We start from the raw sequence: 13,046 nt of genomic DNA, 5'->3' as shown, positions 1-13,046 counted from the left end.
TATCAGCAAATGAATTGGTGATATCAGCAATTGAATTGATGATATCAGCAAATCATTTGCTGATATCAACAATTCCGACATATCACTAATTAATTAGTGATATGAGGAACCGAATTGCTGATATCATGAAATGATTTGGTGATATCATTAAAAGATTTGCTGATATCAGCAATTGAATTGGCGATATGTTGGAATTGCTGATATCAACAATTCATTTGCTGATATCACCAATTCATTTGCTGATATCAGTAATTCAAGCGTATCGAACCAACGTCTACATAAAGGAATTAGAAACGAGCGCCATCAACAGGCATTCTTTTTGGGTCTTAAGGGCGCTGTTTGGCTGGTAGCGGGCACAGAAAGGCGCCTGGTGCGCGGTTAATTTCAGCCTTGGTTATAGCGATCAACGGGAGGGGAAAGGGGACTAAGTTACACAGTACCACTACTGCCACTGGGAGAGGTACCGTGGCTACTCATGCACTTGTGACAGGGAGGACAAACATTGGGCAAGCACCGAGTAGGCCAGGCCTATAAACCTATGAAAAATAATATCGGGGTGGTTAAGTAGCTCAATATGAAATACCAAAATGTAAAAAGTATACCCTGGTCGGCGGGCGACAGAAACAGGCTGGGAACTGTGTCCATTAGACTGGCTCCCCGATGGTGGCTGCAACCAGTGGCGGGAGATTTGTTTCAAATATTGGGGTGGGGGGACTTTAACTTGGGTGCAGACGCGTAACAATTCCCCCACCCCAAATTAAAATTGTTCGCGCACTTCGTTATTTTGTATATATATATATATATATATCGTTATTTTGTATATATATATATATATCGTTATTTTGTATATATATATATATATATATATGTATATATAAATACAGGCGTGTATCCAGGATTTTCTAACCCGGGGGCGCGATCGAATAACTATCTAAGCGGAGCGCCACAGAAAATGTCTGGTTTTGATAGCCCCCCAGATCACAGGAAATGGCACTTCTCGGGCTTGAAAATGATCAACAAGTTGTATACTTTGGCCTGAGAATCAAGTTTTCCCAATAGTTTTTTTTCTATCCATAACCTTTTTCAAGATTGTCACCAGTCACACATCATGTTCGACCTCATCGCTTCTCCTGTGGATCATTGCTTTGGAAGGTAATACTACGTAACGGCCTATACAATACCCGTCAGCCCCACTTTTCAAGGTTTGAAGCCCATTATTTGTTCAGAATTTGAATTATAAATTCACTTCAAAACATATCCATAAATGTTGCACAAAATTTCATCTATGGTCAACCAATATAGAAAAAAAACCTTCAACCCCTAACAGACCGGTCAGTAGAGGGAAGTATGATGAAGAATGTTGGTCAGGGAATTTTCGAAAATTCAGACACAGTTAATTTATTGTGTACAAATATTATAAATATAAAACTTCGATATCGTTAAAAAAGACAAAAAATATCTTCGCCCCACCCCCCCCCCCTACTTGGCTACGTGCCTGCGGTTAGAAATCTTGTAGGAAACAGGCCAAATGGAAACCCAGTGACCCAGTGAACCCATATCGATGTGGATCATATGTGTGATTGTACGTACTTACACTCATACACAAGAGATGTACAGACATTATGATAATAATCATGAGTGACAACATGCTATACGGTCACAGGTCACAGAAACGACGACGAAGAGTCATTTACCTCATAGCGCATGTGTTGGATGAAGTTTTAGCCACCGCCAAATAGGATTTGGATAAATAATCTCATGCATTATTTTCTATTTATAGCCACACAAAAACACTATGCCACCAAATATTGGGGAGGGGGATATTAGATACTACATCCCCCACCTAAAATATGTCTCCCACCCCCCCCCCCCCCATGATCGCCGCTCATGGCTGCAACGTTCCGTCTGGCTGTGCCTGTGCGTCTGCAATGGAAAGGAGCTGATCGTGCACAGCTGCTATTGAATTGAACCTGTGCTCATCGATGCTCGAGTTAATCCGTTCTAAATTTCTCTTTGCTTTGGAGAAGGCGTTCTTTCGCTTCAGAAGCATTCTCATTGCCAGTTAAAAGCCTCTCTACTTCGCCCAAAATCCGAGAACTTCTGTCAATAACGATCTGTGCTTCATCAAGTTTACCGCAATCGCCAAGGTGAAAGTAACGCTACCCGTACCCTGTTGTCTCGTCACTGTCATTTGCATGTACTGCTTAGTACACTGACATCGTGTGCGCATGCTTGTAAGACGGGCTGTCACGGTTGAATTACTGATATCATCGTCACGGTTGAATTACTGATATCAGCAAATGAATTGGTGATATCATCAAATGAATTGGTGATATCAACAAATGAATTGGTGATATCAACAAAAGCATGCATTAGTGATATGTACGGTTCATTTGCTGATATCATTAAATCAATTACTGATATCACCAATTGATTTGTTGATATCAGCAAATGAATAAGTGATATGTTGGAATTGTTGATATCATCAAATGATTTGCTGATATCACCAATTATTTGATGATATCAGCAAATAATTGTTGATATCATCAAATGATTTGCTGATATCATCAAATGATTTGCTGATATCACCAATTCATTTGCTGATATCACCAAATAATTGCTGATATCTGCAAATATTTGTTGATATCAGCAATTATTTGATGATATCAACAAATGAATTGGTGATATCAGCAAATGAATTGGTGATATCAGCAAATGAATTGCTGATATCAACAATTATTTGCTGATATCAGCAAATAATTGTTGATATCAGCAATTATTTGATGATATCATCAAATGATTTGATGATATCAACAATTACTTGCTGATATCACCAAATATTTGATGATATCATCAAATATCGAATAAAAAGTAAAACGGCTTGCCATACGGGCATGTGGATTTCAGCGTGAAAAGTTTGTGTGAGCGAAGTTTGTTTACTTCAACAAAGTGAGCAAAAAACGTCACTCCCGTTCCTCACGCGGAACAAAATGGCGCTGCACATGAGTCGTAAAAACCCATGGAAAATCGTTTTATGGACGTTTTTAATCATTTTAGGACTCTTAATCATTTATTGTTCATTTATTTTAATTTTTACGACTGCATGGTTGTGATTTTAGGGCGTATGGCAAGCCGTTTTACTTTTTATTCGATATTTGATGATATCATCAAATATTTGGTGATATCAGCAAATAATTGTTGATATCATCAAATCATTTGATGATATCATCAAATAATTGCTGATATCATCAATTATTTGCTGATATCAGCAAATAATTGTTGATATCAGCAATTCATTTGCTGATATCACCAATTCATTTGTTGATATCATCAAATAATTGCTGATATCAACAAATAATTGGTGATATCAACAAATATTTGCAGATATCAGCAATTATTTGGTGATATCAGCAAATGAATTGGTGATATCAGCAAATCATTTGATGATATCAGCAAATCATTTGATGATATCAACAATTATTTGCTGATATCATCAAATAATTGGTGATATCAGCAAATCATTTGATGATATCAACAATTCCAACATATCACTAATTCATTTGCTGATATCAACAAATCAATTGGTGATATCAGTAATTGATTTAATGATATCAGCAAATGAACCGTACATATCACTAATGCATGCTTTTGTTGATATCACCAATTCATTTGTTGATATCACCAATTCATTTGATGATATCAACAAATCATTTGCTGATATCAGTAATTCAACCGTGACGATGATATCAGTAATTCAACCGTGACAGCCCGTCTTACAAGCATGCGCACACGATGTCAGTGTACTAAGCAGTACATGCAAATGACAGTGACGAGACAACAGGGTACGGGTAGCGTTACTTTCACCTTGGCGATTGCGGTAAACTTGATGAAGCACAGATCGTTATTGACAGAAGTTCTCGGATTTTGGGCGAAGTAGAGAGGCTCTTAACTGGCAATGAGAATGCTTCTGAAGCGAAAGAACGTCTTCTCCAAACAAAGAGCAATTTAGAACGGATTAACGCGAGCATCGATGAGCACAGGTTCAATTCAATAGCAGCTGTGCTCGATCAGCTCCTTTCCATCGCAGACGCACAGGCACAGCCAGACGGAACGTTGCAGCCATGAGCGGCGATCATGGGGGGGGGGGGGGACATATTTTAGGTGGGGGATGTAGTATCTAATATCCCCCCCCCCAAATATTTGGTGGCATAGTTTTTTGTGTGGCTATAAATAGAAAATAATGCGTGAGATTATTTATCCAAATCCTATTTGGCGGTGGCTAAAACTTCATCCAACACATGCTGCCTGAGGTAAATGACTCTTCGTGGTCGTTTCTGTGACCTGTGACCGTATAGCATGTTGTCACTCATGATTATTATCATAATGTCTGTACATCTCTTGTGTATGAGTGTAAGTAAGTACAATCATATATATGATCCACATCGATATGGGTTCACTGGGTTTCCATTTGGCCTGTTTCCTACAAGATTTCTAACCGCAGGCACGTAGCCAAGGAGGGGGGTGGGGGCGAAGATATTTGTTGTCTTTTTTAGCGATATCGAAGTGTTATAGAAGCCGTTATAAGAGGTTTTAATATTTGTACACCAATAAATTAACTGTGTCTGAATTTTCGAAAATTCCCTGACCAACATTCTTCATCATACTTCCCTCTACTCGTGCCATTTTGACCGGTCTGTTAGGGGTTGAAGGGGTTTTTCTTTATTGGTTGTCATAGATGAAAATTTTGTGCAACATTTATGGATATGTTTTGAAGTGAATTTATTATTCAAATTCTGAACAAATAATGGGCTTAAAACCTTGAAAAGTGGGGCTGACGGGTATTGTATAGGCCGTTACGTCGTATTACCTTCCAAAGCAATGATCCACAGAAGAAGCGATGAGGTCGAACATGATGTGTGACTGGTGACAATCTTGAAAATGGTTATGGATGAAAAAAAAACTATTGGGAAAACTTGATTCTCAGGCCAAAATGTACAACTTGTTGATCATTTTCAAGCCCGAGAAGTGCCATTTCCTGTGATCTGGGGGGCTATCAAAACCAGAAATTTTCTTGTATGCTGCGCGCCAACCAATGGTGTCGCTCCGCCTAGATAGTAATTCGATCGCGCCCCCCCCCCCCCGGGTTAGAAAATCCTGGATACACGCCTGTATGTATATATATATATGTATACATACATATATATACATAGATACAAAATAACGAAGTGCGCGAACAATTTTTATTTGGGGGGGGGGGGGAATTGTTACGCGTCTGCACCCAAGTTAAAGTCCCCCGCCCAATATTTGAAACAAATCGCCGCCCCTGGTTGCAGCCACCATCGGGGAGCCAGTCTAATGGACACGTTTCCCAGCCTGTTTCTGTCGCCGACCAGGGTATACTTTTTACATTTTGGTATTTCATAATAAACTACTTAACCACCCCGGTATTATTTTTCATAGGTTTATAGGCCTGGCCTACTCGGTGCTTGTCCAACGTTTGTCCTCCCTGTCACAAGAGCATGAGTAGCGACGGTACCTCTCCCAGTGGCAGTAATAGTACTGTGTAACTTAGTCCCCTTTCCCCCTCCCGTTGATCGCTATTACCAAGGCTGAATTTAATCGCGCACCAGACGCCTTTTGGTGCCCGCTACCAGCCAAACAGCGCTCTTAAGACCCAAAAAGAATGCCTGTTGATGGCGCTCGTTTCTAATTCCTTTTTGTAGACGTTGGTTCGATACGCTTGAATTACTGATATCAGCAAATGAATTGTTGATATCAGCAAATGAATTGGTGATATCATCAATTCCAACATATCGCCAATTCAATTGCTGATATCAGCAAATCATTTAATGATATCACCAAATCATTTAATGATATCACCAATTCGGTTCCACATATCACTAATTAATTAGTGATATGTCGGAATTGTTGATATCAGCAAATGATTTGCTGATATCACCAATTCATTTGCTGATATCAGCAAATATTTGTTGATATCTGCAAATATTTGTTGATATCAGCAATTATTTGTTGATATCAGCAATTATTTGATGATATCAACAAATGAATTGGTGATATCAGCAAATGAATTGGTGATATCAGCAAATGAATTGCTGATATCAACAATTATTTGGTGATATCAGCAAATAATTGTTGATATCAGCAATTATTTGATGATATCAGCAAATGATTTGATGATATCAACAATTATTTGCTGATATCACCAAATATTTGATGATATCATCAAATATCGAATAAAAAGTAAAACGGCTTGCCATAAGGGCGATCCATTTCATCGCATGTGCTATCCAGGCTGAGGTTAGTTCCAAGGTGTTTCGACAAACACAGCTAGTTGACCTCTAACGTCACTTCCGTTTCGGATTCGCTGATCGTATTATGGAGTTTTGGGATGTGTTGGGGATAGAGGTGAAGTTGTTAGTTACTTTTAGAGCATTGTTAAATCGAAATGCATAAAATCAAGTCAAGAAATGATGGAAACGAAACACTGAGTTTGCGGTACTAACTGTTTGCATCACTAAGGTAAGAGAAACCCTCAGATCTAGGCCCTAGGTAAAGTTGGTACACGAAACACTCAGTTTGCTGTAACAGGTGTTTCAATCACTGTGTCTGTGATGCCGTAATTGAAACACCCTGCATGGCATTCCAAGTGTTTGAATCACTTTGTCCTGGTACAGTAAGTGAAACCCTCAGAATGCAATACCAAGTTTTGTTGTCGAAACACCTTGAAACTAGCCTCAACTACTGTATAGCTGCGTTGTCGAAACACCTTGACACTAATCTCAGTGAAACCCTCAGAATGCAATACCAAGTTTTGTTGTCGAAACACCTTGACACTAGCCTAAACTACTGTAGCTGTGTTGTCGAAACACCTTGACACTAATCTCAGTGGAAACCTCAGAAAGCAATACCAAGTTTTGTTGTCGAAAAACCTTGAAACTAGCCTCAACTAGCTGTGTTGTCGAAACACCTTGACACTAATCTCAGTGAAACCCTCAGAATGCAATACCAAGTTTTGTTGTCGAAACACCTTGACACTAGCCTCAACTAGCTGTGTTGTCGAAACACCTTGACACTAATCACAGTGGAACCCTCAGAAAGCAATACCAAGTTTTGTTTTGGAAATACCTTGAAACTAGTCTCAACTAGGCTACTAGCTGCGTTGTCAAAACACCTTGAATTTAATCTCAGTGAAACCCTCAGGTTCCAGCAGAACAAAACTTAAAACCCTTGAAACACAAATCATCGAGACAAAAGGATTTAGTTAATCCAACCGCAACAATTAATATAACCTCATTAGTATAGAATAAACCTTTGATTAGGAGGTCTAATAAAAGCGCCCAAAGCACGCAAAAAAACAGTACAGTAGTTTTATTGAAAATACACTAAACAAAACATTTAATGATCTGTCCAATTTATTAAGCCACTGTTCAACAGTCTAAAATGTAAACAACATTGAAGAAATAAATAGTCAAAATATCTGTCTCTATGAGTTAAAAATACAGTACTCTCGGAAAATATGACAATATATAGTACAGGTACAGTATATACTTTGCTACAAATTCTGGGTATTTGGCTGACGATCGGTTAAACAGCTTCCACCTTTGATAAACCATAACACACAGTTATGGTCAGTGACTAGTCCAAAATGCCTAGCTAACGTTACAGCACTTGGTAAAGTAAGACCCCATTAGCTTACTGTTGGATCTGTTTCATTCTTAAATAATTATGCAATGTATACTCCAGCTGTAGCTACAAATTCTTCATGACCTTTTGCACATATCTTTCAGTTCCACAAGATGAGGAAAGTTGTGAAAATTTTACAGAATCTGAAACAAGCTCCTGTGACAGCAGTCATCTCCTGAAACAACACACAAAACCTTGACAGGTAAGAAAGGTTTGATATTTCATGTAGTGATTGATAATGAGTTTGACAACTGCGTACATATACAAAAAATGTCTTTTGTGATGTTTGGATTGAAGTGTACCCCAATACAGGTCCAGTGACAAACTTTGTGTTACTGGACTTGGCTGTGTGCTGAATGTCATAACCACCATTCATTTAACATTGGGCAAGTACATATAATATTTACTTATAAAAAAATTGAGTTCTGAGGCATTTTAACGCTTGTGTTTGAACTTTGGTATAGCCTAGTTACACATGATTCCAATGCAGGTCTATCCTACTTAGTACCCCCCCCCCCCCTCCACTTATATGCCCATTGGACACTGTGAGCTAAGTAGTATGGAATATTTATCCAAAGGTCATGTAGGGATACAGTGAGCTAGGCAAATGTTTTGCAACCTCAACTATAAATTCCTTGAAATAAGATGGACCATGGTTCAAGATAAGCAGGGGCACAGTGGTTAATAGCACGTCTTCAACATATGAATATATGTCCCCTAATGTTGCCTATGTGTAAGTTGACACAAAATATTTAATTTGATAGGCCTGTGAGACATTAAAGCCACATATAGTGTTCATGGCAATCCTTAAAACATGTTCCCATGTCTTCAATGGGTCTTTCCTACCTAGTAGCCCCCTCTCCCTCCACACACACAAATTATCCATGTCCATTGCACATTGTGAGGTATGTAGTATGGAATATGTATTCGAAGGTCATGAAGGGCTACAGTGAGAGCCAGCTAGGCCAATATTTATCATCCTCAACTATACATTCCCTGAAATAAAATGGTCCAATGTAGTGTTCAAACGATTAACCTAATCGGAATCAGAATCGGTACGATTATTGCATATTTTTTTTTCTTTCCGAGAAACTCCAGAGGTTACTTGGTACATACAAAAGGATATCTAAGAGCCTTGTATTACAAGAAGCAAATGGAAACAGAGGAAAATCACAACAATAATTGTTTCTATCACAAACTTTATTGCCGATTTCGTATAAACGGGATATTTTCTCATTTTCAAATTAAATGGAATCGGAATCGGTACGATTATGAAAAAAATAATCGGTAATCGGTATTTTCTGTTATGCATAATCGTTTGAACACTAGTCCAATGACAAACTTTGTCTTAACTGTACTGTTCATTTAGCTGTACATGTCTTCAACATATATGAATATGTCTCCCTAATGTTGCCTATGTTGAAGTTGACACAAAATGTTTAATTTGACATAAGACGGTGGAAGCAATGTGTGTACAAGAAAATCCCTAAATCAAGTACACTCGTCTTCAATGGGTCTCTCCTACTTAGTAGCCCCCCCCCCCCTCCAAACACACAAATCCATGTTCATTGTACATTGTGGGGTACAGAATGTAGTATGTATTCAAAGGTCATGGACATATAGGCTACAGTGATCTAGGCAAACGTTTAGCATGTATACTCAACTATAAATTCCCTGACAAAAGATGGACCAGTAACAAACTTTGTCTTACAGTACATGGCTGCTTGCTGAATGGCCTACCTACTACAGTATTCATTTAGCTGTATGTCTTTAACATATAAGGAATATGGATTTAAGATGTCCCCCTAATGTTTCCTATTTATAATATATTCAGAAGTGGAGGCCACATGTGTTCATGACACACACAAGTCTATGTTCATTCTATATATGAAACCTGGGGAACACAATTGCATTTTAGTTTGGACACTTGTTGATAATATCAACCAAATAAGAACTGGAAAATACCTTCCACCAAAAAGTACAGGCTCTGACAAAAGCAGTGAAGTTGAAAGTGTATGGCTAAACTAGCATATTTTAAGCATATTTATGGCCACCAAATCCACCTGAAGAAACCGAGAAAGTTTGTTAAGCTACCCAAGGTAGACTTCACTTAGGATGGTCAAATGGCAAAAAATCTATAAAGAATTCTGGTATTTGGTCACTGAGTTACAAAGCAATAAGTGCCAATATTGAAAGTTACACCACTGATTGTGAAAATGACCATATATGTATGTGAAAATGTGCTAGAAAAGTGGTAATTCATGACCAATCATTTGCACTTAAGTTCTTGCTTTGGCCACCATATGGCATGAGACACTTAAATGTCCTAATTAACTGACTAGTAATGTCTGCAATGAACTTGGGAGGAAAATACATATGACCTTTAACCTACCTCTATAAATAAGACATGATAAATTACTATATTCTGTATATTAACTGTTAAGGTAGCATACGCCCATTAAAAGCCCCATTGACTTACACACTAAATCACAAAAGTAATGCCTTTTCTAAGTCTAGATAGAAGTTTTCACTTGCTAAACGCTACCCATCACTAGATAGCTGACAAGTTGGCCTTTCATGGCACCATCAATTTTCCTACCATGACCGTGAAAATATTTTGCTACGAGAGCCGGAACTTTTCGTCACTTGTAAACAAACCTCTTCACTCGGCTGTAAACAATCTTTGTCCGCTGCTCCTGGGAGGGATAAACTGATCTAAAATTGCCTCAATTTTGCCCAATTTTTTAACCACATGTGCTTCCATTCATGTTCTTTAACATCCAAGCCACAAAAAAGCTCATCCTAATTGATAACATAGCAAAAAAGTTGTTCTTCTGCTCCTAATTGGCACTTTTCCTGAAGGAGAACACTTGCCGTGGATTGATGTAGACCCTAATAGGAGTATGCCACCTTAAGAGTTGATCTGAATGTCAGAGAAAATTTGTGTCTGCTTGGAGATGTGCTAGTTATCCTGTTTCCTCCTATCCTCTGTTGCTTAAACTAGAGACATAATTGAAGCTAGTTGAAACTTTATTCATTTACAAACATCCTGAATTACGAATCTCCATTGTTGTCTTTATAGTCAAGACTCCTTCCTCTGGGAGATTCAAGAGAAACATATCATTGGACATGGAAGTGTTCATTTCTAGCAGATTTTCTGACTTGATTTCTTCTATTACTACACTTATGACATGACATTTCCCAAACATGTATTGCTAATATTGTGGTAACCTGTGTTTGATAAACAAGGCCAGCAGGTGTGTTAAAGTTGATTTAGCTATAGAGAGTGCTAGTATACTAGTGATAAAGGTGACCGTTTCCTTGTTGCTTTCACGTCTTGTTTTACTTTGTCTGAGTTATTTAGGTTCCCAGTGCTTCAGTCGCATGTTCGATTTTCTTGGGAAATGTTAGGTGGGAATACTATATTACAGATTTGAAGGAAGATTAAACCTCAGATTTTATTGATACCATTTTTTTTTAAGGAAGCTGGGTTTATCTGCAACCTGAATTTATTATACCTTGGCAATTCTGTACTGATATGTTTTAGATTCGCTTTGTTTAAATATACCGGTGAAAATATCAGTCTCATAAACATGCGGGGTGTGAAGTATTAAAGAGGTATGAAGGTAGTTTATACAAGTCATAAGTGTGTGTGTGAATATTAAAGCATTAAACACTGATATTAATAGTCATCAGTGTGTCCCCTACACATACTAAAAACATCAAATAACGAGAAGTATATTATATCAACCCACAAAGTATATAAACTCACTGCGACATATTTATCTAATTGAACACCCACCCACCCATCTCAGTATAATGTAGAGAGGATGAAAGCCTTTCGGGAAGTACTTTGAACAATTTTAGCGTGTTAAGCATTTGGCCGATAATTGAAGAATTGTGGACAATGGTTAATTCATAGTACATTTAAATAATACCAAGAATGGGAGATATGAGTTAATCATATTGTCTTGGCTTATTTCAATCTCTGAGTCTGCTTAGATTCTGTGATGTTAGCAAGTATTTCGGTCTGAGGTGGGTGAAGGGTAGACCATTCTCATGCACTGAAGTCATGTGACAAGTGCACTCAGTCATGTGATAAGTGCACTTAGTCAGGTGATATGTGCACTCAATCAGGTGACAAGTGCACTCAGTCAGGTGATATGTGCACTCAGTCAGATGATATGTGCACTCAATCAGGTGACAAGTGCACTCATTCAGGTGATATGCGCACTCAATCAGGTGACAAGTCTACTCAGTCAGTTGATATGTGCACTCAATCAGGTGACAAGTGTACTTAGTCAGGTGACAGTGTGCACATGTCATATGATAATTGAAATCTTCCAGCTGAACAAACATGAGATGGGAGAAGTGTGCTCCAACTGTGGTCTGACTTCATTGTGTCAAGTCAGTCTCCTAATACTGTTAGGTTCAGTTATATTTTTTGTGGTCCAAAGTTGTTATTTAACAGAATGTTGTTGATGTTGAGTAACTTACGGCAGAGATGTTTGTGTCTACAGCCTAGCTCCAACAAGGACGTGCCCCTGGAGGATGAAGCCTGGTACCACGGCGCCCTGCCGAGACAAGAGACGGAGGAGCTGCTGAAACAGGAGGGAGACTTCATTTTCAGATTCAAGAGCCATGCCTCCGGCCAGTACGTGCTCTCCTGCAGGTCCGCCGATAAACAGAGGCACTTCCCGATCGTGAAACAAGACGATAGCACGGTCAGTCCATTGCGAGTTTTTAAACCTGCAGAGAGTTAACCCATCTATGACAGCAAATCAATCTTGGGACTTAATTTTTGCTGATAGCTATTATTACAATAGTGCTTTTTTTAATAATTTAGCATAATATATATGTAATATATTAGCATAATAGCATAATATTTTTTAAATAAAAGCATGTAAAAACACCATGTAAAATACACATTTTGGTGTTACAATACCATCCTCTGTAGGCAGTGGTGGGGCCAGGGGTCCTCAAAGGCTCCCCTTCCACACATCTTGGTCCCCCTTCCCCTTCCTCCCTCCCATTACAAAATTGAAATGGCATACTGTGTGTGTTTGATATGATATATCATTAAGCCTGACTTTTCTCCTCCACACAATTTTTTTGAATGTCTGAATGTTCTGGTTTTTAACAGTATCGATTGGAAGGAGGGAGTTTTCGGTCAATCCAGGAACTGGTGAACCATCACATGTCAACTCAAACACCGGTGACGAAAGCGTCCAACGCGATGATCAGAAATCCAATAAGTAAGGTCAAGGACGAGCACGACCTTCGACACAAGGACATCCTGCTGGACACCAAATTAGGACAGGTGAGTTTCATGAAAGACACAA

At 38.6% G+C, this 13,046-nt stretch overlaps 1 long non-coding RNA gene across 1 annotated transcript; it reads left to right on the top strand.

Annotated features, from left to right (window-relative positions):
• Nucleotides 1–6,363: 6,363 nt before the first annotated feature.
• LOC139974426 (uncharacterized) lies at nucleotides 6,364–12,400 on the top strand. The gene is made up of 3 exons (XR_011795478.1): nucleotides 6,364–6,540; nucleotides 7,809–7,906; nucleotides 12,225–12,400. It is a non-coding gene; the product is annotated as an uncharacterized lncRNA (long non-coding RNA).
• The last annotated feature ends 646 nt before the right edge of the window (nucleotides 12,401–13,046 follow it).

This window comes from Apostichopus japonicus, chromosome 9, assembly GCF_037975245.1.
Source record: "Apostichopus japonicus isolate 1M-3 chromosome 9, ASM3797524v1, whole genome shotgun sequence".
Taxonomy (NCBI): Eukaryota; Metazoa; Echinodermata; class Holothuroidea; order Aspidochirotida; family Stichopodidae; genus Apostichopus; species Apostichopus japonicus.
This window is presented reverse-complemented; position numbering and strand designations above follow the sequence as displayed.